The sequence below is a fragment of the Pinus tabuliformis genome, chromosome 7, assembly GCF_031772625.1.
Source record: "Pinus tabuliformis cultivar Carrire ecotype Pingquan chromosome 7, CPIR1, whole genome shotgun sequence".
NCBI classification, from domain to species: Eukaryota; Viridiplantae; Streptophyta; class Pinopsida; order Pinales; family Pinaceae; genus Pinus; species Pinus tabuliformis.
In genome coordinates this window covers 2,052,331,105-2,052,355,007 of record NC_142293.1, presented here as the reverse complement: position 1 = coordinate 2,052,355,007, position 23,903 = coordinate 2,052,331,105, and the positions used below count along the sequence as shown (strand labels likewise).

Sequence of the window (23,903 nt, the reverse complement as noted above, 5' to 3'; positions counted from 1 at the left end):
AAAGACAAAATCCAAAGGAGACCTTGGTATGAAACCAAAACAAGTCTCAAAAGGAGATCTCTGTGTAGAAGAGTGTTTGGCTCTATTGTAAGCATGCTGCACATAGCACAAGTGCTCATCCCAAAGCTTAGGATGTTTGCTGCAATATCTCTCAGTAACTCGATCACCGTCCTGTTAACTACTTTTGTCTGGCCATCTGTTTGTGTATGAAAAGCTGTGCTTTTCTTTAATTTGGTGCCCATTAGCTCCCACGGACTGGACCAAAACTTTCCCACAAATTGGGTGTCTCGATCAGATACAATAGAAGTGGGTAATCCAAAATGAACCCATACATGTTCAAAGAACAATTTTTCAATTTGTTGAGCTGTAATCTATTTACTGCAGGGTATCAAAATACACATTTTGCTAAACCTATCCACAACAACATATATATAATCATGACCTTTCCTAGATTTAGGCAGTCCCCCAACAAAATCCATGGAAATGCTCTCCCAAGGGTGAGAAGGAACTGGAAATGGAGTGTACAAGCTTAGTTTTCTATTGCTAGGCTTGCTTTTAGCACACATAGCATATCCCTTTACATATATAGAAACTGTCTCACTCATTCTCGGCCAATAGTAGAACCTTTGCAGCTGTGCAACTATTTTACTTACCCCAAAGTGACTTGATATCAAAGAAGTGTGTGCTTCCCTTATTATTTTTTATCTCTCAGTTTGTGGAATGCAGAGTTTCCCACAATGATATAAGAGTCGGCCCTTCACATGATAGTCCAATTCTTCTACTCTTTTGCCTTGACTCAAAGTTGCATATACATTTTTAAAATCCATATCCTGAGCATATTGTTCTATGTAGCTTTCATGCAGCACAAAATTATGCTTAAGTATGGTAGATGCATTTATAATGGGTCTAGATAACATGTACACAACCTTGTTATGTATGCCCTTTTTATATCTAATGACTAAATGAAATTGTTGTAGAAAACCCATCCATCTATAATGTCTTGATTGCTGCAAATTAGTTTGGGAGTGTAGGTATTGAAGTGGTTGATGATCAGTATGTATTGTTGTTTCTTTACCCATTAAGTAATGTTTCCACTTTTTCACACTCTGAACTAATGCATACAATTCTTTATCATATGTAGGATAGTTAACTACTGCAGGATTAAAAGTCTCAGAATGGTAACATATGGGTTTACTGTGTTGTGTCAACACTGCTCCCATGGCATAGTCACTGGCATCAGTTTGGATCTCAAATGGTCTTTGTAGATCTGGCAATGCTAGTACAGGTGCTGTACTAATATTTTCTTTCAAGGTGTCGAAGGCTTTCTGCTATTTGCCTCCCCACTGTAACACCTTGTTCAATCTTGTCAAAGCATGTAAGGGAGCTGCAATTGAGGAAAAATTTGAAATGAACTTCCTCCAATACTGTGTTGGTCCTAAGAAACTTCTCACTTTTGTAGCAGACTTGGGTTTAGGCCAGTTTAGAATGACTACCTCTTTAGAGGGATCTATTTTCAATTCACCTCCCCCTACTATGTGACCCAAATAATTTAGAGAGGTTTTGCCAAATTCACATTTGGAGAGCTTAACATAAAGTTTTTCTCTTTTCAAAACATCTAATGTCTGCTTAACATGCTTTAAATGTTCTTCCCATGTTTTACTAAAAATCAGAATGGCATCCAGATATACAATAACAAAATCATCAAGAAAAGGTCTGAGTACATCATTCATTAATCGCATGAAAGTAGTAGGGGCATTGGTCAAGCCAAAAGGCATAACCAGCCATTCATACAATCCCTGCTTTGTTTTGAAAGCAGTCTTCCATGCATCTTGCTCTGCAACTCTGACCTAATGGTATCCACTGTGAAAATCCAGCTTGGTGAAATAAACAGCTTCCTTCAATTGATCTAAAAGATCATCTATGCGAGGAAGGGGATAATGTTTTTTGATTGTTATTTTATTCAGTGCTCGGTGGTCAATGCACATTCTCCACGAGCCATCTTTATTTCTCACCAAGACGATTGGTGACCCACATGGTGATGTGCTAGGCCTGATGAATCCTTTCTCGAGCAACTCCTGCACCTGCCTCTTGATTTCAGCATTCTCTAAAGCAGGCAACCTGTACATCCCAATGTTAGGCAATGGAACATCTTGCTACAAAATAATATCATGTACTACTCCCTTTGTGGGTGGTAGACCTTTAGGTTCCTAAAACAAGACATCATACTCTGAAACAATCTTTTCTATATCAGCTTGCTGATCAGCATTACAGCCCTCAAATACATCGGTTTTATCAGGTGTCTTTTCCTTTACAACCATTAGTAGAAACTGTTTGCATGAATTTATCATTCTTTTCATCTGTCCTGAGTTTATGAGAGTATAATTATTCTTGAGCTTATGAGTTCTTACAAAGTATTTGATTTCACCTTTAACAAGTAGATACTTGTTCTCAACTCTATAGAAAATAGCCTTTCTATCATACAGGTAAGGACTTCCTAAAACAATTCCACATATATCCAAAGGAATTACATCTAACTCAACCTCATCTACAAATGCTAACCCAAAGAAAACTTGAGTTTGCACTGTCTAGTCACTTGTAGTTGTGCTTTATCATTCAACCATCCTAATGGGTACGGTTTCTTATGAGGTGTAGTTGTTAATCCCAATTTCTTTACAATTGCTTCAAAAATTAGATTCACTTGTGAGCCACTTGTTATCACTTAGAACTATAAACATTTGTATATAATCCTTTGTCCAAGTTAAATGTCAAAATTTGGTGTCAAATTGTTTTTTTCTATGTTTTTTACTTAGGGTTGGAGCTTTAAAGGTGTTTGATGTAAATTGTACTCTAATCCTATTGGTCATCCTCCACCATCATGGTTTCATAAGCTGTGTCTTGTCTTATCCATGTCACTGATCCTTTCCGTAATTTCGCAGCGCAGTCTCTTATTGGTCAATTCCGCAGCGTAATCATTGTTTCGCCATTCCGCAGCGCATCATCATCAAGCCGTTTCGCAACGCATTATGACAATTCAAAACTAACCGCGCTGCGAAATTGCAGATTCGTGCGTTTTGCAGCGGATTTTTCCCAAAGTGTCAAGTCTGTTGATGAGTCACCACTTCCGTCCTCTCATGTCAGCTGGCGTACCTCCCAAATGCTCATTAACCATCACTCGACCAATAGATTTTTAGATATGCACATAAATATTATTCAAATGGGTTTACCGTGCATGGATTTTTATGATGACCGTAAATGATGCATAAGTGACCAGCCTGTATGATGATATGTTTGAGTTTGCAAGCGAGCCTGTTTCCAAACGAGCCTGATTACAAGCGAGGCCGAGTTAAAGAGAATTGAATCACCATTTTACTTGAAGCTGTTGGTCATTGTCTGTGCGAAGATTTCAAAGGCAAAATGGAGAGGAAAGAACATAGGTCTGGAAAATGTCAGAGAACAGAGCCTGAAGGTTTAGACCTAGCATTAAGAGATGAAGGTGTGAAGAAAGCATTCAAGGATGCTGGCTGTTGGAATTTCTGTAAGAAGCTGCAAGGTGGCCATGCTCAGGTAACAAAGGATTTTGCTTTAAACTTCACCGGTTTGAATTCTAAAATAGCTATGTTAGAAGTTCAAGTGTCTCCGGAGGCAATTGCTGCTGTAACTGAGATCCCAAGAGGGGGGCAAGAATGGTTTAAGAACTTTAAGTTTGATATGAACCCCTGCAAAGAGTTTTTAAAAGAGGCATATGTGAATGAAGACCTAACAAAAGCAGTGCCTAGAAACTATGTTAAGGAGCACTATGCCCTTCTTCTCACCTGTATTCAGAAGTACTTAACCTGTGAGGGGAGATACAATAAGGTCTACTCTTATCACTTCAAGTTGCTGTTACATTTTACTGGTAAAGCATCCATAGATATTCCCTTTTACTTGTTTCACAGTCTAAGCAAAATGTGTGACAAAGTGCAATTAAGGAAGGATGACTGTGAAACATCTTTATTTCACCATGGTTTGGTTAAATTGTTAGTTTTGGATGGTCTTCAGAAAATAGGTAGAGACTGGAACTCCTTCATCTTCATGGCTGGTTTCCAAAGTAAAACAGGTCTTACTCCACAACCAGTTAGAGAAAAAGAACAATCAGTTGAGGAACCCACAATAGCTGAGCTTCAAAAGGAGGAAAAAGGTAAAAAGAAGGTCAAGTCACAGTTAAGAAAATCAGTGAAGCCACTGATCATTAAAGAACAGCCTCAACCCTCAGCAAAAGAAGAAGCTCAGCATAAGAAAACTGTACCTGGACCAAGTGGATCTGAAACAGTGTCAAGAGTTAGGACAAGGAGTCAAATAAGAAAAGAAAAAGGCAAAGCATTGGTTGTTGAGGAAAGCCCGATATCTAAGGCCAGCTTGAGTGATTTGCTTGAGGCCATTGAGTTTGAGCAAATAGAACCGGTGCACATTGAACCAGTGCACATTGACTTGACACAGTCATCACCAGAAAGCACCAAGAAGTCTAGAGCTTCAAAAAGACTGAGGTTTGATGAACCAGGTGATGAATTCATCCTCAAACCAAGAAGACCTATTACAAGAAAGCAAGTAAGGGAAGCTGAGAAACTGCCTAGGACAGAGGTAGCTGAGGAATTGTCCAGAACAGAGGAGGCAGAGAAAATCAAACAAAAAGACACCAACACAACAGTTATCATATCTCAAGGAGGTAATACTATAGCTGTAAGAAACTTGTTAGAAAAAGCTAAACATGAGATTGCTAAGCTGAAGAATGTCACTAGGGAGTCTGCAGTCAGATATGCGAATTATCGTAAAGCTGTATTGAAAGGAAGTGAAAACCTAGTAAACCAGGTGGATTCAGTAGCTGATGTTTATACATGGACAGTTCCCGCAATTAAGGAGGCCAAATTCCTTAGAAAGATAAATATGCGTTTAAGAGCAGAAAACAAAGCTATGAAGAAAAAGATTGAAGACTTGGAAGCACAGCTAGGCCAGTGGAGGAAAATTGAAGACTTAACGGCTCAGCTACACCAATTAGTTGATAAATGAAATTGCTGTGCAAAGAAAGGTTTTGTTCCCAATTTTGGTAAATTTTGCTTAGTTTCATTATTTTCAGGACATCCAGATCCCTGCCATATGTAAAGGAGTTTTAACCATTAAAGGTCTAAGCCGTAAATATCTCAGGGCAAATACAAGCTGTTTTAGCAAATTCAGCAGTTTCGTAGCGCGCTACGAAACTGCTGTAGGTGTTGTTTTTTAACGCAGTCAAGCAGTTTGATAAGATGATCGGAAATTTTCAAAGGAAACACCTAAGGGACATATAGGAGACCAAATGAAGCTATCACAGCCATTCAGATTATGACAGGTGTACCTTTTTGAAAAAAGTGAAATGTTTTGACTCAAGTTTAAAGTTTTTATTATAAAGTCACTTTATTACCGGTCATTAGGGTTTGGAAGGAGTTGCATACGAGGAATCTTGGCTTGTACACCTGTCCCTCAATGAAGCCTCCAACACATCTGGAAACATGGTGGTGCTCTACATTTTTGGGATATTAAAGAACTGAAGACATGCTGCTGCATTTTCGAATAAGTGGTGGAAGACTGGAACCGAAAAAACAGGGGTTTTCTCCTAACATCACTGAACCATCAAAGCATTCAGCATCCAAAGCTAGCATGGGACATTGAATCCTCATCTCGGTCATCTCAGCCAAACTAAAAGGAGACAGGTGTCAAAGAACAAGAAGGAATCATTCTACGAGGAAGATAAAGTTAGAGTTATAGTTAAATTAGGACTCTTTAAACTCCAGTTTAGCACTTATTGTATTTAATGAGTCAGTTCAATAGCAGATAGGGGTCATTAGTGGCAGTCATCGAGCTCCCCTCATGCTGGAGGAGGAAGCTCCAAGTAGTTAGAATTATGTTTCTATATATAGCTGGATCATCTATGTAATGAGGGTTGGATATTTGAGAAAACAAAGTATTGTTTTGGCTTGGGTAAAACTCAGTTTCAGTAATACAATTTGCTGCTTATCTTCTCAGGATTCATACAGTGTTTCAAATGCTCAAGATATGTGGTTTTGCTTTATCCTTTATGTTTTTACGCTTGTATAAATACACAATCACTTAGAATTCACTTTGCTGCTCTGATTTTCCTGTGTGTATTTGTAAGCTGAGGTTTCTATGAGATGTTGTTTTGAGTATTTAAACATCACATGCCCTGACTTCTATGCATGAGAAGTGTTATAGTTTACTAAAGTATGATTAACTCCATAAGCCCAATGGAAGTCTTTGTAATGTCTGTCCAGCCAGCTTGTCTGTTAAATTCACTTTACAAGAGTTAGCCATCTTATCAATAGTCAAAATCAATAACTTTTTGAGAGAGCCCTCTCAGGCTAAGGAGGCTAAGCCTTAGTCAAAAGATTGGTCTGAAACAGTTACACAGAGTCTACCTGATCAGCAGCCTTTCAGTGCTTGATTTTGTGATAACACCACTATCAAACAAAGTATCAATCTTTTGATTTTTGGAAACAACTCAAATATGGAAAAGCTCATGTCTTTTTCTCTCGTGTTCTTTATCAATAACAGATTGAGCAGAATTACTAGTAGATGCTTCAGAATTCTTACCTTTTATACCTGTGGCTGCAATGATTTTTTCATCTCCTGAGTTTGGTCCCAAATCTTTCTGAATAGATGTAGCAGCCTTCTTCTTCTTGCCCTCAGACTTCTTAGGCCTCAACTCTAGATGCAAAATCCAACAATGCTCATCATCATGCCCCTCCTTTTTATAGTGAGTGCATGAAACTTTTTCTTTTTGTGCAGTGTTAGTCTTCCTTGCTTTCCACTTCTGCTTTCTTTTCTCCTTGCTCTTGCTTACAGTGGGTTGGGATGGTCCCCCAACTTCTGGATTTCCATTCTTTCCTCTAGCTTCTGGATGAGTAGCTTGTACAGATACCTCATTTATACTAGTGGGATTAAACATGAGGATGGTATGCCTCATGTAGCTGTGTAGACCACCAATGTACTTCAAAAGAGTTTCTAGTGAGTCTAATGAGATACCCAACATCAATGCTCTCTTTCTAAATTCCTGAGTATACCCTTGCACACTTTGCCCTTTCAACTGCCGAAGAGTTTTCTGACTCATCATGGCTTGTTGCATGTAGGCCAATGGATAGAACTGCTTTTTTTTTTTGCAGCAACAAATTCACTCCAGGTAGAGATGGTCTTACCATGCTTCTTCATATCAGCTTAGGTTCTGCCTTCCCACCAAACCAAGGCAGTGCCTCCTAGGCGTACGCTTGCCAGCTGAATCTTACTCTTGTCTGAATCTATGTTCTATACTATGCAATACACATCAATTTGTCTAATCCAATTGTCCAACTTTTCAGCATTTAGCTCTCCATCAGATATAGGCAAATCAAATTTAACATCTAGTTTAATCAAAGATGCTTTCTTATTATGCAGAGGGCTATTAGGAGGTGTAGGAAATCTTTCTTCTTTCCCTTTCCCTTTTGAGTGGTCATGGGAATGAGATTCATATTCTTCTTTATCTTGTTTAGAGCATGATGAATCTTCATCCTTATGCTTTCTAAAGTCCATATACATTTCTTCTACCATAGACTTTATAGCTAGGAAACTTTCTATGAATTGAGGGTCTAGCCCTATAGAACCTTCCTCTGACATTGTCTTTTGAGAATAGACTCTACCAATTTCAAGATTAGTTTACACCAACTCTCCTTCTCCTAATTTGAGCTTTGATCTAGTGACCATTCATAGCTAAACCAACACAAGCTTGTCTAACCTTACAACCTAGAGCTCTGATACCACTTGATCTGATAATCACCCTATGAGTGCCATCAGTTAGAGATCTATTAAACAAAATGTATTACAGACTCATGTGCTATTGTGTGCTCTGTTTTATTTAAGCAACGGATTGATCAGATTGCCAATACACAGACATTTAAATGGAAGGACAATAGAGAAATACAGCAAGCAAACACAAGACACAAACAATTTTAATAAGGAGTTCACCCTATTCTCCAGGGCTACATCTCCAGTCCAGCTTTTAGTGGTGGCCTTGTTTTATTGTGCCTTTAGTAGAGAATTACAATGCAGGGACTCAATGTGAGTTCTCCTGAAGCAGGTTTTTGCTTGGTAGGGTGGTTCTTGGATCCCCCCAAGCCACTGGAGTACACAGACTCTTCTTCCTACCAGCTCTTTGACCTTCTGGTCTACAATGGAAAGAGTCAAATGTGATGCTCGATCCGGACAGATTCCCCTATGGGGTGGCTTGAATCTCTCAAGCTCTGGTGCTCGATGCTACCACTGCGTCAACTCGGCCCTCTGTCTCATCCTGCTTTTCTTTGGGTTCTATATCTCAATGTTCAACTGTTCCACTCTGTGTATTCTGTTTCGTTGTTCATGGCTTTTAGCCAATCGAACTCATGCCTGCTCGGTTCCTCTTCCGCCTCTATTGATTCGCCTTCTACAGCTGCGCTTCGAGTTCCCTATTCGGCGTCAGCATGAACACTCAGGTAGTGGCCACGTGTCCTCATCGGAATAGTGCCAGCCTTCTCGTCGGTTCGTTTATTCAGTTATGTCGTGGATGCATTCTTCCTCCACCGTGGTGGTCAAACGGATTCCAAATCCCTTTAGAACGCGGCTTAATTCCCTGTCGATTCCGCTTCTTTCCATCGGGCACAATCTCAACCGTCTGATCTGGGTCCCCTAGATCCAATTTCGTTCGCACGTCCCACGCAGTTGACCTGCTCGACCGATAACACGTGATCAACGGCGGTTTTCTCTCACCTCCGCCGCCACGCGTCGATCGTTGAGTGGGATTGCTCTGCTTCCTCCAAAACCATTTACCGTTTGAGGGTGCCCCGATCAATACTGCCACTTTTCCAGAGCATGGGTCCCGCCTTCGTATGTTAGCGCTTTTCGTTTCTCCGCCCGCGGTTCTCCAACTCCCAACGTGACCAAGGGCTTAAGGCTCGTCCATTTCAGCCCTATTTTCCCAGTGAATTGAGCATCGAAAATCACCTCCTTTTCCCGATCCAGGGCTACTTTGACCTCCTACGCAGTCTCCATGGGCCTCAGTCAGTGCACTTTGACCAGGGTCCGCGTCATTCCACACTAGCTGCCATTGCCACTAGTTTAGGGTGTTTTTGATGCTGTTTTAGATTCTTCAAAGATTTGTTTTGTCCCGATACAGTCAAGGTTCTTTGACAGTTGTTTATGGATCCGATTCAAATCAAGAACCAAACTCTAAAATATTTTCAAAGCGGTCAATGCTTCAACAAATTCAGATTAGATCATCCTAAGTCATTTTGTCCTTCTTTTCCTCCAGCTATCTCATTTCTTAATACTGACAACCGCTATTGGTGTTAATTTCCCTCATGAATGTCATTGATCCTCACAGAGTCCATGGCTGATTAGGATCTACCTATGTCCTTATGAAACTAAATAATTAATCAACTCAATAGAGTGTCTACCTTTAAATTCACATCAATGAATATGCAGGGCTGAACACTAGAAGACACAACATAAGCTACGAGCTTTATAATTGACTTTCACAACAATTGACTTTCATTGAATATGACTCATGCAAAGAAAAAATAGTCAATCTATGAACGATAAAAAAGAGACGCTAACTAGCAAATGGCTTTGCATAATGAATTGAATCTCATTTATCTGACCCTTATGGCTCTACTGCCATATTAGAAATTAAAGAGAGTTTATAAACATTACGCACACAAATCACACTCATGTTTAATTGATCACAACAATTACATATATATAAGATATAATTCACTCACTTCGACAAGTCTATATCCTAAGAAAGTGGATCTATGACTAACACATTACACAACAAGAACTCATAAACATGGGAAACAACCATATCTAGAATAACACATTGGAATACTCAGTGACAACATATAATACATGTGACACTTGACATGGAAGCATTATTTTCAACATTATTGACAACAATTGAGAAGAAGAATCAACCATACTAGTGATAATGATATTATCACACTAGATACATTCAAGAAACACTTGGTGATCTTATTGGAATGTAGCTAGAATTTTGTTTTTCAATGCAAATATAATCCATGATCAATTAAGTTTTGATGTACACTGAACATTTTAGATTTAGAGATGATGAAGCATAGCTTATTTGGCATGGTTTCAAACTACAATGTTGTTCTGTTTCTCAACATGTGGAAAAAATTATGTAAGATTTAATTTTTCGTGGTGGGTGGGAATATGAGAATGAACTATATCCTAATGTGATCTATTTGCCTAAATGTCTATCAATATTTTTTCCTTAACCCAAAATCTATCAAATGCAACTAAGTCCTACTCAACCAAGTTTAACAATGGGTACATGTCCAACCACGAACTTTAAAACATCCCAACAATACTTAGCCAATGCAAAACAAAGGTGGTGCTTTAAGTTTACTTAGATGAAGGATGTTACCAAAAATAAGGAATATGCATCATTTTCTTGCAATTCTATACATATGTACAATGATTCTAACGAAATATTTCGTTATGCCTATTTCCCAAAAATCTTGCACAATCGAACCCTTGAAGTAATTGTATGTGAGACTCCTACAAGACCTATATTATTTTTCTTCTCATGTGAATAATGCATTTGACTTATTGTGCCTAACCCTTAACTTAGCATAATTAAATAACTCCTTTTACACTCATGGTGAATGATGAACCATTTATGCCGTCACACTTTTGAAGTATGCTCTGTATAATCTTTCCTTACACATATAATCCCTTTCACTCTAAGATGGACCCAATTGCCATCCATCAACTTGCTTCCGCCATTTGTCAAGATGCTTCCTTTGGTTCCTTGTTCATTGATCATCCACATCCAACAAATGCACTTGAAAGTGCACCCAACTTTATTCAGATGCACTCAAGTGCACTCAAGTGCACCCAAGTGCCTAAAACTACACCCAAGTTCATCCAACTATGACCAAGTTTTCAAAACTAACCCCAAGTGCGTCCAATTTTATCCAATGTATGTGCAATCAATAAGTGCATACCACATTTTCTCTCCATAGATTCTTGTGCCCAAAGGCATCATTTCCATCCATCACCATCCACAAGTGTGGACCACCCAACTCCTTTATTCTCTTGTACCCCAAGCAACCAAGTCATTGAATATTTCTTTGCCAATTTATTATATCATGAATAATACTTTCATATTAGATGGGGTCATCTCCAATAATCCCCACTTTTCTTTCCCTTGTGCCAAATTTCCTTTTGATCTTACCTTGGTTTGTCCTAGTCAATAGAAGATATGAAGATTCGTGATGCACCCAATTTGATTAAGAGCAACCAATCCATCCATGATAATTCTTGTAACATTACAAGGGTGCCCAATATGACCCTTATAACCATCAACATTCCATCATGTCTATGTGTGTCAACCAATGAACCCTAAGGTGATCATGTGGCGAACTTTCTTAAAACTGTTTAAAGATAAAACCTTAAAGTAGGCCTCTTCTAGCCTCCTTTTCCACTATTCTAAAGTTTTATGCATATTTGAAACCTCCATTTTAAGGCATTCTTGGTAGCAGTGACGCACCATGTGGCCCCATAATTATGTTTTTTAAAAATGAATTAAGATATTCGTGAGTCCCCCAACGAAAGAGTATTTAGATCTGTTGCACCTTCCTCTAAGATACCTTATCATAATGCATTTGCACTTGTGATGAAAAACTCATAAACAAGTTCATTCGAGGAAGACTTAAAATACATCATAGATGTTGTATATGATGTTTCTTACCATTACAAATAATTTAAGCAAAGCCGCTCAGTGTACTATATTATTATATTATAACACTCTAGTTAGCAAGAGTGGGGTTTATCACGTCCTTATAATATCTTACATTCATTTTTCCCTCTAACTCCTTATCATCCCATAAACTTGGAAGTAATATTGTTTTTAATATCATCCTTATCCTCCAAGGTGATCTCCTCCTTTACCCCCAATGGTTGAGTCAAGAATAGGAATCATTATGTCAGCCTCACTAGAGCCAGAGTTAGGGGTTTTGACTAGAGTTAGAAGAAATTTTGGGGAACCTCTTGGATTCCATGTTGTACAAATTCTTCTTGTACATTAGATACTTAAACTTAGCCATGATTTCAATGGGGGAGAGGATATATTTAATCAAGAGAATAAAGTAGGAGTATTTCCTTTAATCTTGAGGTTGTATGTCATAACTTTCTTCTGGACCATCTCAATCTTTCTCCATGATTCTCTAGATATACCGAAAGCCCCAAACATTGCATCCATATAAAATAATAAGGGTGACAAGACTCTCGAAGAGAAACTTCTTTTAACTCCAAACGCAAATATTAGTTGACTTACAATTACTTCTAAGCTCGTAGTAAGATTTTCAACCTCCTATAATCATTTTCTGAATTCTCTAGTTTAGTTGAGCTGATGGAGGAAACCTTCTCCAAGTAATTGTTTATAATAAATGAAATTATAATAGTTGATTCTTTTGGATTTAATTATCATGACTTTATGTTGTCATTATTAAGAGTCATAACCATCTTGGAGTAGTGATCATGGAGGATTCTAAGATTCTTTTCGAGATTAGCAAGACTTCTTGCAAGAAGAACATTATCATCAACATAAAGGAGAAGAGTAATGACTATACTAGCAAGCTTGGGCCTATCTCATCGTATAACTTCTAAACACTCTTATAGCTTATTAATGTAAATAGAAAAAAGGGCAAGGGATAGGGGACATCCTTTCCTAACCCTAATATTGTATTTAATCTCTTGAGAACAACCCTTGGTGGTCTTAAGCCTGGAAATAACAATCTCGTATAACCTAGTTACAACAACTCTCAACTCAAGAGGAGTGATTATCTCATCGAGCCTTTGTCATAACTTCTCCCGAGGAACAATGTCGAAAGATTTTCTAAAGCCAACAGAACAACATAAGAAATTAATTTTACTATTGCAACACTCCTTGGTAACAATCCTAAGAGGGACAAGGTGGTCAATATTTAAGTAATGCTTCCTAAAATTAGCTTTCCCTTTAACTCTTTTACCATAAATCTCAAACGAGACACTAATCATATTTTGCAAAATAAGCCCATACAAGTTGGCTAAAATGTGACTAATCATGATAATTCTATAGTTAAAAAATACATTTTATACCCTCTTTTAAATGCAATAATTAATTTTTTATTATATTAATAATAAAATAATAAATATAATAATATAAATAATAATGTACATACCCTCTTAAAAAACATCACATGGTTTGGATGGTTAAACCCACTCAAATTATATATTAGTATTGATTAGATTACTATTTTATTTTTTTTCCTATAATACTATATGATATCTATATTGATGTAGCCATATAGCCACAAAACCCAAATCGATGCAGACATAAGACTGAGTCTGCTCAATCCGAGGATTTCATTCTGTATATAGTGTGCCCTGGTTGAAAAGCCAAATTGAAATTCTTCCACAATTGCTTTTAAATATTTAAACTATTCAATTGCACTAGGGTGATCTTGTCCATCCCTTCCACCTTCGTACCCTCATTCAAAATTCTTTGGAATTTGAGGGTAAATCATAGTTTCTGTCTTCATAGTTGTTCTCTGCCTGTCCTCAATAATACGACTGCAGTTAACTCGAGGCTGATCCATCCGCCATTACAATAAGGATCTAGACTTATATATACACCTTACACACACATTCCTAAACAAACATCTCAACACTGACTCAACAAAGGAAACTTCAGAAGGTTTCACCAATGTCTCTCAACACAGAGAAATGATATTATTTATGTAGACTAATATTGTCTATGATTCACTCGGAAATGAATTGCACACATAATCTATTCACCCTCATGACACAGTGTGTTTTTGTATTTTCATTAATATAACATAATATAATTACATAGGTGAGTGGCCATACTGGTAAGGTCCAATTTACAGCCTCGATTCAATCCAACCTCTAGAATGCTTCAAATGTTTACAATATATACAAAGAGAAATCTGAACTAATTTCAGTTTAGATCCAACAATCTCTCAATCTCTCCTAAAGCTTCTCCTAGTTCCATTCTTTACTCAACCAAAATCCTATATTAGACCTTTAGATGGCCAAAATCCTTATGAGTTCTCAACTAGCCTAGATCTCTCATGTCCTCCTACATTCAAGAACATTTACAACTAGCATTTGCATCAGATGTTGCAAAGGAAACGCCGTAAGGCAAAAATTAAAGAAAACAAATACAACAAAAAATACTTTCGTAAAGAATAAAAATACTTATAATGAATTTATTATTAGATATTCATATGTATTGCACTATATATTAGCCCCACTAATTGTTTCCCTTTCTTAATGTAACCTTTCACCACTATGGTCACTATAATATCAAATACAATATGTGTCTCAACCAAAAACCATTATGAAAGTCAAAATACTTATATGTCCCATATCCCATATAAACCATAATATACTTTGATCACTCTTGGAGAATTGCAAACCCTTCCAAAATGCAACTTCTAACCATTATTACCATTAAGAAAAAATGGCATTTATTACCTTATAATCCTTATGGGAATAACTCTATTATTAAGTAAACCATAGTGCAATATGATTTTTAACACAAGGAATTCTAAAAATTATGACCCCTAGTACACTCTCATCATAAACAAGTTGTAACTCCTAAAATGTTACAAGACATAAACTTTAATACCTAACACGTTAACTATAACATTAAAACTATAACCTATATGTGCCTAAATTGTCTTAACATAGTGAAGGTAAAGAAGAATCAAGTGTATGCTTTCACAACCGTAATTGTATGCATTTAAAATTTTAGAGATTAGTAAGTTCTTTTCTAATTTAACCCTAGATGCAATAACATTAAGGAACAAATATAAGTATGCCTAGCTGGAAAAAAAGGTAACAACATCTACTAAGGTATGTCACATCTTATTTTTATTCCTTACAAACCACCTAGATCGAGAAAAAGGCTAAGACTAGTTTCCTTTAAAGCATTGTAGCTCATAAAGGTAGGAATTAAAAGCAAAAGCCTACAAAAGAAAGAAATAAATCTTACAAAAGTAGGACACCAAAGCCTAAGAAAAAAAGAAATAAATCTTACAAACATTATGATGAAGAAGGAATTTAACCTCCATTTTTACTAAAATCACCACAAATATTGATAGTTACTCTAAGTACCTCATTAGGATATTAATTCAATAGTAGGGTGTTCAAAAAGTCCCTTTCTCACTAACTTTCTCCTTCTTTTATAGAAATTTTCAATAGTGACACTTGGCACCTCATGCAAAAATAATCATTTTCTTTATTCCAATAATCCCTGCAATAAAAGATTTATTTTACACAAATCAAAACAAAATTTATTTTCTGTTGAATGTAACTAAAACTAGAATAACAAAATAACAACTCAAACCCTTTTGTAATTAAGAACTCCATTGGTCATATGTCGCTCACATATGCAATTTTATGAGCATTGTATAAGGACATATCATACCTCCATGCTAAGGGAAGAGGTTTGGGCTAAGTTACAAAAACTTTTCAACAGGTTCATGGAAGCATCTTCTTGTTGGGCATTATGTCCTCACCATTGAATCATGGCCACTTGTTAGTGCATCGATCTTTCTGATAAGGATTAAGTTTTGTATCAAAACCCTTATAGATGGATCATGTGTTGTGTCAAGGAGCCAAGAAATATCTAACTAGATAGGATCCAATAATCTTGAGAGACTTTAGATAGGATCCTTTGTTCAAAAAATTAATATATAAAGGGAATATTTTCTAGCTGTGCGTAGATTTATTTTTTTCCAGTTTGTACAAATTTCTTATTCTTGTTAACTTTCAGATTGTTCAAAAGCATTCTCTCCTCGTTAAATATCATGGATCAAAGATGTTTGTCTAGATTTCAGACATGATAAATATTTACAGGAAATGTAGATCCTTTTGAGGTTGAGCCAAAGTTGGCATGCCATGATCAATGCTCCATCCTGTATAATTTTTTTCAGTTCATTAATGAAATGTAATATATATATATATATATATGGTTGTGGGGATTCCAAAGCCATATTTCCAATAAGGATCAGGATATGCAATATAATCAGTTTCCAGGGTTCGTGAAGCAAAATTCTAGAAAAAGGAAGACAGGGAAGACCACCAACAAACCTCAGCAGATAGAAGATAAGCTTGAACGACCGAGTGCCCAAACAGATCTACTTTTCATCTAGTTTGAGGTACAATGCCAAATTCCGTCTTAAGGAATATGTGCCCCAGAGTTGTTTGATCTGTCATGTCCACATATTACAGCGTAGTTGCTTCATCGTGCATAACATAACCCCCATTTGTAGACAGCGATAGAGAGAATAGTAAAATCACTGTGTCAGCACCTTTAGAATTTAAAACACTCACTATAGTGAAATAGAACCTCATGTATATCTAGCGCAATATATAGCACAGACACACTTTTATCTCAGTTCAGAGATTTCAAAAAATAGCCAAATTACATGAATTTAAGCTGCCTGGATGCCACGAGCCTCTGAACACTTTTCTTCTTCTTCTTATTCTGCTCCCTCCACCACCTTACACAGAAGCCCTGTCAACAAAAGAACTGGAGACTCAGAATTATTTCATTTCAATATCACCACATCCAAAATCTACTACAGAAAGAGAAACAAGACTCACTCTCAAACCTTCTTAGAGAACTCCTCAAACATAAATATCAAATCATGGAATATGAACTTGTCACGTAAAGGAATATGTATCTGGAAGGTCTGCGAGACCAATTTGGTCATAAAAACAATAAATCTATTCCTTTATCCATTCATTTTTTACAATTCGTAAAACACAACCTATATCAGACGAAAAGCTCTCCTTTCAACTATATTAACAGAGGAGAAATAACGGAAGGATGACTCGATTTCAGAACTTTATCCAGATCTTTAGCATTCAAAATGCAACCAAACAAAAAGTACCTTAGTTTTTGTACTTGATACCTTGAACATCACTAAAAAATTATCTCCTACTCTGCCAAGTTTTAGCCTTTAGGCCGGTATCCAAATTCTGTGGTAAGACTTTTGCCTGGAAAGGAAGTTGATCATTTCTCATATTAGTCAATCCTCGGAACCATTTTTCTGCTTTGCTTGTGCCAAACAGGGCATCACAATCTGCACATTTATCACAAAACTAACATAATCAATAACATGAACAAATCTGAAATAAAAAGGGGTTATATACTCTAACATGCAGAAATGTTGTTAAAACTGAAAAAATAAATAAATAAAAGCTGTACAGAGACAGAGCAAGTTACCTGATGACCTTGATTGATCTTCTGAAACAACAATAATAGCATCCATAATGAGCTCTTCTGCTTTTGTCATACAAATTAAAAAATCAAAACCATGAATACCCTTCCTATTGTGAAGCAGAAACATTAAAACTTGCCACTTCAAAACCCAATAGATTGCAGACTGCCTTCAAAGTCTTAATCTATACTGAACGAAGCCATTAGTGGGAAATGCTTTATGCTAAATAAGATGTAACTAATCTCTGACCAGAATATGAAGAGAAAAATTGACAGATTCACTATCTCTCGAATACAAGTGCATATCTATCTGGTGAAACAACAATAGTAGCATCCATAATGCCCATCTTTTCTCTTGTTATACAAAATAAAATATCAAAACCCTAATTACTCTTATTATTGTGAAGCGGAAATATCAAAACTTCCCACTTCAAAAACCTAAAGCTTGCAGTCTGTTTTCAAAGCCTTAATTTATATTGGAGGAGGGAATGACCAATGTCTTTTTATTTGCATTTTTGTTATACACTAAAAGAACTACTAATACCCTTTTATCCACAATTTCTCTATACAAGGAGCATAGATTTAAATTTCCCAAAATAATAACCTGTTACAATTTTACAAAATGTTAAAAGACACAACAGCATGAATATAGGATATGCGAGCTTCCTTTTAAAAGCTTTGCACATGAAATGGAGCTCGAAATCCGATCTGCATAATCTTATGTAAAGTGACCATGATCTTGCAACTGATGCATGAACTCCCTCTCGTGGGTAACAAATCTGGCTAGAGCAAACTTCCCAGCACTTTTATAGGCATCTATAACTGCCTTGAACGTGAATTCGTTTGGTTGAAAACCCTTCTGTTTCATTTTGTAAAACCTTCTCCTAACACCGTCTACCAATCCTAGCTTCCCATAGCTAATTATCATACTTGAATAAGTAATTGTATCTGGGTTCAAGACTTTGGCTTGCATGATCATGAACATCTTGTAAGCTTCATTAATCCTCCCAGCACTACCAAGTGCATATATAACAACATTGTAATAAGACACATCAAAATCCAACCCAGAAGCTATCAGTTCATCACAAGCTTCCAAAGCTTCACCATGCATCCCAACTGCAGAAAATATTGTCATTCTCAACGCCTGAATACCATGTGGAAGCCCACTTTTACCTGCAACATCGAGTTGCTCTACTGCCTCTCCTGGAATGCCTCCTCTCTTCAGAAGAATGCCGAGTGTTTTGTGTGTATTCTCATTGGGTGAAGCCTTTAGTTTTAACATTTGATGAAAAACTTCAACAGCCTCTCTCAATCTTCCATCTGCAAAGGGTAATGACATTATTAAAAGAAAGAACGTTAGTAAAAAATCCAGATTCTAACATTTCCTTTGCAATTTCAGTGGTTCATTAAGCCTTCCATTCTTTTTGTATAAGGACAACATCATGGAAAAAGAAAATTCATTTGCCTGTTGCTTTCTCTTCAAGACTTTGAACACTTCTTGTGCTTCAGTCACCATATCAGTGCGACCATAAAGGTCAACCATACAGCCTGATAAAAAGGCATGTGGCTCAACACCCAATTCCTGTATGCGTTTGTATGTTTCTTTGTCCTTCCCACGTTTACTATAAACCTTAATCAAACAACTATACACCACATAGTTCCCTGTAAAACCAGCGTTTTGCATTATTTGAAAGTAACGTACAGCTTCTTCCACACATCCAGCTTCAGCAAATGAATTTATCAAGGCACCATAAACAAAAACATCTGGCTCCACACCTGCTTTAACCATCGTTTCAAACGTTTTCTCTGCCTCTGCAGCTCGACCCAATCTTCCATAGGCGGCAATAACAACACAAAATGATGAACAGCTAGCCACAAACCCTGCTGCTCTGATGAAACTATTCGATGCAGCTCGATCCAATCTTCCATAGGCGGCAATAACATCACAAAATGATGAACAGTTAGGCACAAACCTTGTGCTGCCCGATGAAACTATTCCATGCCAAATGAAAAAATGAAACGCCCAAACCGTTTGGGCAACCCTTTTGAATCAACCATCAACTGCTGAAATTGTTGCAATCCTCTAACATATAATCTTGTGGCTTACAAGATGATAGGTAGGCAGAGAGGGGAGTTGATCTCAGAAGCTTTACCGCTTAAATATTCCTCACAATATTTAATTAAATCTTATTCTAAGTCACTCAAAACATTGAAAATTACATTAATTAAATACTTAGAGAACCAACTTCATTGAAAACACATGCCCCCTACATTCTACTAAATGTACAAAATTTGGAACCATGATGCTCCTACATCATATATGATACCTATGATGTTGGTATGTGATATATATGATGTGACATTTTTTAATATGTGAATAATCTCTTTTATTTAATATAAAATTTGTTAGTTCTAGCTTACTTAGGTTGGTATATGGTATATGATATATATGATGTGACATTTTTGAATATATAAACAATCTTTCATATTTAATATTAAATTTGTTGGTTTCAGTTTACTTATATTGTTATATGATATTTAATATTAAATTTGTTGGTTTTAGCTTACTTATGTTGTTATGTAATATATATAATGTGAGATTTTGAATATACAAACAATCTCTTATATTTAATATAAAATTTATTGGTTTCAACTTATTCAAAAGAGAATGTAAATTTATGAGTGAGTTAAAATCTAAAAAATTATTAGCATAAATACTTTCATTACTAAGAAAATGAGATAAATATACAAATTAAAATATATACCTTTTTTTAAAAATATATATATATATATAATTTATTTTTTTAGTTATGAGTAATTTTATTTTTTATTAATATTATATATATATATATATATATATATATATATATATATATATATATATATATATCCTAGTTTTTTATGCAATGGATAGTTAAATTTGAAGAAATTTCATAAACAGAGTTAAATTTTTATAAATTAATAAATGTAAATTAGTTTATTAATTTGTGGAATATTTGATTCATCAAATTAATAAGTTATTAGTTAAAATTTTTAAAAATATTGTAGAAAATTGAAAGTGAAATTATGTTTAAATAAAAACCGTTTTGCACAACGTTATGAATATACAAATTTGTCATGAAGATACAAATTAAAATATACAAATTTGTTATGAATATACAAATTAAAACATTCAAGCCCCACACACTCTTGGCCCTAGACTGAGCCTAACATCATCTGTCATTTCTAGCGAGAAGCAGCCATCGTTGTGATGTCGCGAAGCAACTGCCTAACATGTGTGCTATATTTGTTTGCAGTTTCGCTTTGAAGCAAATCTGCAAAAACATTAATCTCTCTTTGTTTCAGTTTCCTACGACCGCTTTTCAGAAGTTCCGCTGTGATAATTAAACCGAATCGAAGGTGAGATGTTTCGAATCTGACCCCTGCAATAACAAGTTCCACCATTCCAACAATATCTTTGACTATGTCCAATTCTCGAAGCCTTTTCTTGTGGTTCACATATTTATAAGCTTCAGAATCTTCAGCCTTTACTAATGCTTCAATTAATTCCAACGCTCGGTTAAGTGCTTTACGAATACATGAATGTGCCCCTCCGTGTGGGGAGGAAACTATATGTTGTTGATCATAACGGTAAATGCAGAGTATTACAAGTTTTACAAGAACGTCCACGTAATTGTCAAAAAGGAGCAAAGTGAACCTCCTCCACATCCACGCCGGTTTCAGGATCCCCGTCCCATTGTGGAGATCTTCATTTATGATTTCATCCCTCGAATTGTGGCGCCCTAACAATTTGAGAGTAGTTTCGATGACAACGAACTATGGTTGTTCCCTTGTTTAGAAGAGGATAATTGGTATTGTGATAAAACATCTGATAGTAAATTTTTAGGACCATGCTCTGGATTTTCAAATACCTGGATTTTCCAAGATAAGACAGAATATGTACGAACGCCAATATTGATTTTTCAGGTATTGTCAGCAAATCCACGAGTCTGAAGCCGACAATATCGACTATCCTGCCCACTTCTCTGCAAACTTCCTTCGTTTCTTCACTTAAAGAGTATGAACACTGTAGCTGTGTATCGACCACCATGAACAAGTAATGGTATCCCTGGATTAACGAAAACAGTTCCCTGTTCCATTCCCCGTACTCGCAATATAGACGGATCAGGTTGAGCTTCTGCCACACTGGATTCCAATCCGCTTCTTTCTTATTTTCCTTCTTCTGAGAAATATAACGATAACGGTACACCAAATCCTTCAGCAGACTTGTCATTTCAGTCTGGTTTAAGAGTTTAGTATAATCCGGAATTACCTGAAGCCCTGGGATTCTGTTTCTGGTGATGTATCGCTGCATCTCTTGTCTCAGCTCAATCTGGGGGATGACATTGTTGATGTGGAAGGGGTGGCGGGTATATGGGTTGATGGCATCGTGTTTCGTCACCCAAATTGTCTCCATTGTCCTGCGGTTGTATAGCAGCTGGGTAGGGTCTTCTGCAAGCGGGAGTCGAATGGGATCGTAGGCAAATTCTTGGAACACCACATCCAAATATTGTTCCGGAACACCGTCTGAAGCCATTTTGCAATCGATTGGTGGATATGAAAATGATTGGAGGAGATGTAAATGATATGCAAATGATTAGCGGATCATTGGTGGTTTTGATCGACGGATTCCTTAAATAAGGATATGGAGTATTAGCAGCATTTAAGTTCCACATAAATTAATTTTGTCGGCTTCATGTGTGATTTGCGTTAAACGCCTATGTGTGATTTGTGTTAAATGTTTTTACATGCGGTAGGGTATCGTTTTTTAACTGGTTGATATCTTCCCTAAGGATGAGATTTCATCAATGAAAATTATATGTGAGATTTTAATTTTGATATGACTGTATTTATTAAGGCAGAAGTGTTTATACGAAAAATTTACATAATTAAGTTAATGAGAGAGTCTTATATTTGCATAATTTAGTTAGTAAGAGAGTGTTATCTTTCATATTGAATGAGGTTTGAGATTTGTTTTTGGTATCTAAAAGTATTGCAGGATTTTTTGGGATATATCTTCATGGATCTTTTTCTTGATGGCATTGGATTGTTTGATGGAGGGTTTTGGTTGGGTGAACCTGGCTTTTCTTTGGATGATTGTGCTTGTTGATTTAGTGTTCTTCTCAAATATGCTTGCCTAATTGATCACCCCTTGGTTGTATTTAGTTGGTTGGTAGGTGAAGTGACTTAGTATTCTAATATTCAACTTAGTATTCTAATATTCATTGGCCATATCACCTAGGTGGAAATTTGTTTGATAATGTTAGGTTCAATGTCTATGCACTTTCTTCCAATATGAAGTTAGAGTGGAAGGATACTACAGACATATTTAGTGGAGAAATCCCCTCCTATGATTTGGTCAGTTTTACCATGTTATAGTTAGTTCTTGGTTTGTTGTAATTTTAAACCTAGGTGGAGCTTCTATCTTTTCATTATGTTCTTATCTTGATGGGTTTTGATAGGAAATCTAACTTATTTCCATGGTCCAACACTTAAGGGAGAGACCACCCACCTCCCTGTGCAACTCATTAGCACATGTGTTGATGTTGATTTAATTAGTTGGTGATAATTGGGAGGTTTGATTATGGTTTATTAAACTTTGTGCTCACATGTTGAGGTTTATTTAACCATTCAATGGTTAAATTAATTCATTTTATTGCCTTGGAGGTTGATAGCTTGAACATCCTACCTCACTTGGAAGTTGCTCACACTTGAAGGGGTTATTTAGAGGTTATTTGAGATTTTATTTGGAGTAATCCTCTCTTGGGAATAGTCTCCATGGATTACATGAATTTTTATTGTTGGAGAGGTTGGAAGGTGTTGTATCCCCAACACTTAACTCCCACTAGTATTGTAATTGCAATTAATTATATTATTGATCCTCCTATGGGTGTGTAAATGTAAATGGGAAAAATACTTTAGATTGTAATTATAATTTAATTATGGTTGGTGAAGAGGTGAAACCTTGATATGAACCATGAAAAGGCATGAGGAGGAAGGGAAGCCAGAATGGGGATATACTAAAATAATGAGAAATTAGGAAGGAACATTTAGACATCTATGACCCCCCTTTCATCATTGATGTTGACATCTATGGCCCCCCTTTCATCATTGATGTTGACACCTATGACCCCCCTTTCATCATGCTTCATATTCTATCCTCTCTCTCCCCAGGGACGTCAATGGAAATGGGTATCTTTCTTTTGTGGGGATGCTCCCTTGATGATATTTTTTCTTCCTACTCCACATGTTTTCTTCTCCAAACCCTAGTGGGTTTGATTTCTTGCCTAATATACTTAGGATTCTACTTCATATCACAGTTACAATAACTTATAATATCTTCAAAGTTACTTGAATGCTAGAGAAAATTTCGTGTATGTTTTGTTAGAGGATCCATTAGGGTTTCTATGCCTGTAAAAATGCTTCATGGGTTTTGATGATATTTGTTGTAGTTAACCCTACTATAATCTTTGCAATCTGTAGCCTTATGCCCAAAATTTGTACATGAATAACAATA

At 36.4% G+C, this 23,903-nt stretch overlaps 1 long non-coding RNA gene across 2 annotated transcripts in view; it reads right to left on the bottom strand.

Annotated features, from left to right (window-relative positions):
* LOC149256752 (uncharacterized) overlaps window positions 1-16,635 on the bottom strand; it is a 250,400-nt gene extending 233,765 nt beyond the window's left edge. For both annotated transcript variants that reach the window (XR_016267295.1, XR_016267296.1), the window contains exon 1: window positions 16,213-16,635. This is a non-coding gene — a long non-coding RNA (uncharacterized LOC149256752). The remainder of the gene's footprint in view (window positions 1-16,212) is intronic.
* Window positions 16,636-23,903: the final 7,268 nt, after the last annotated feature.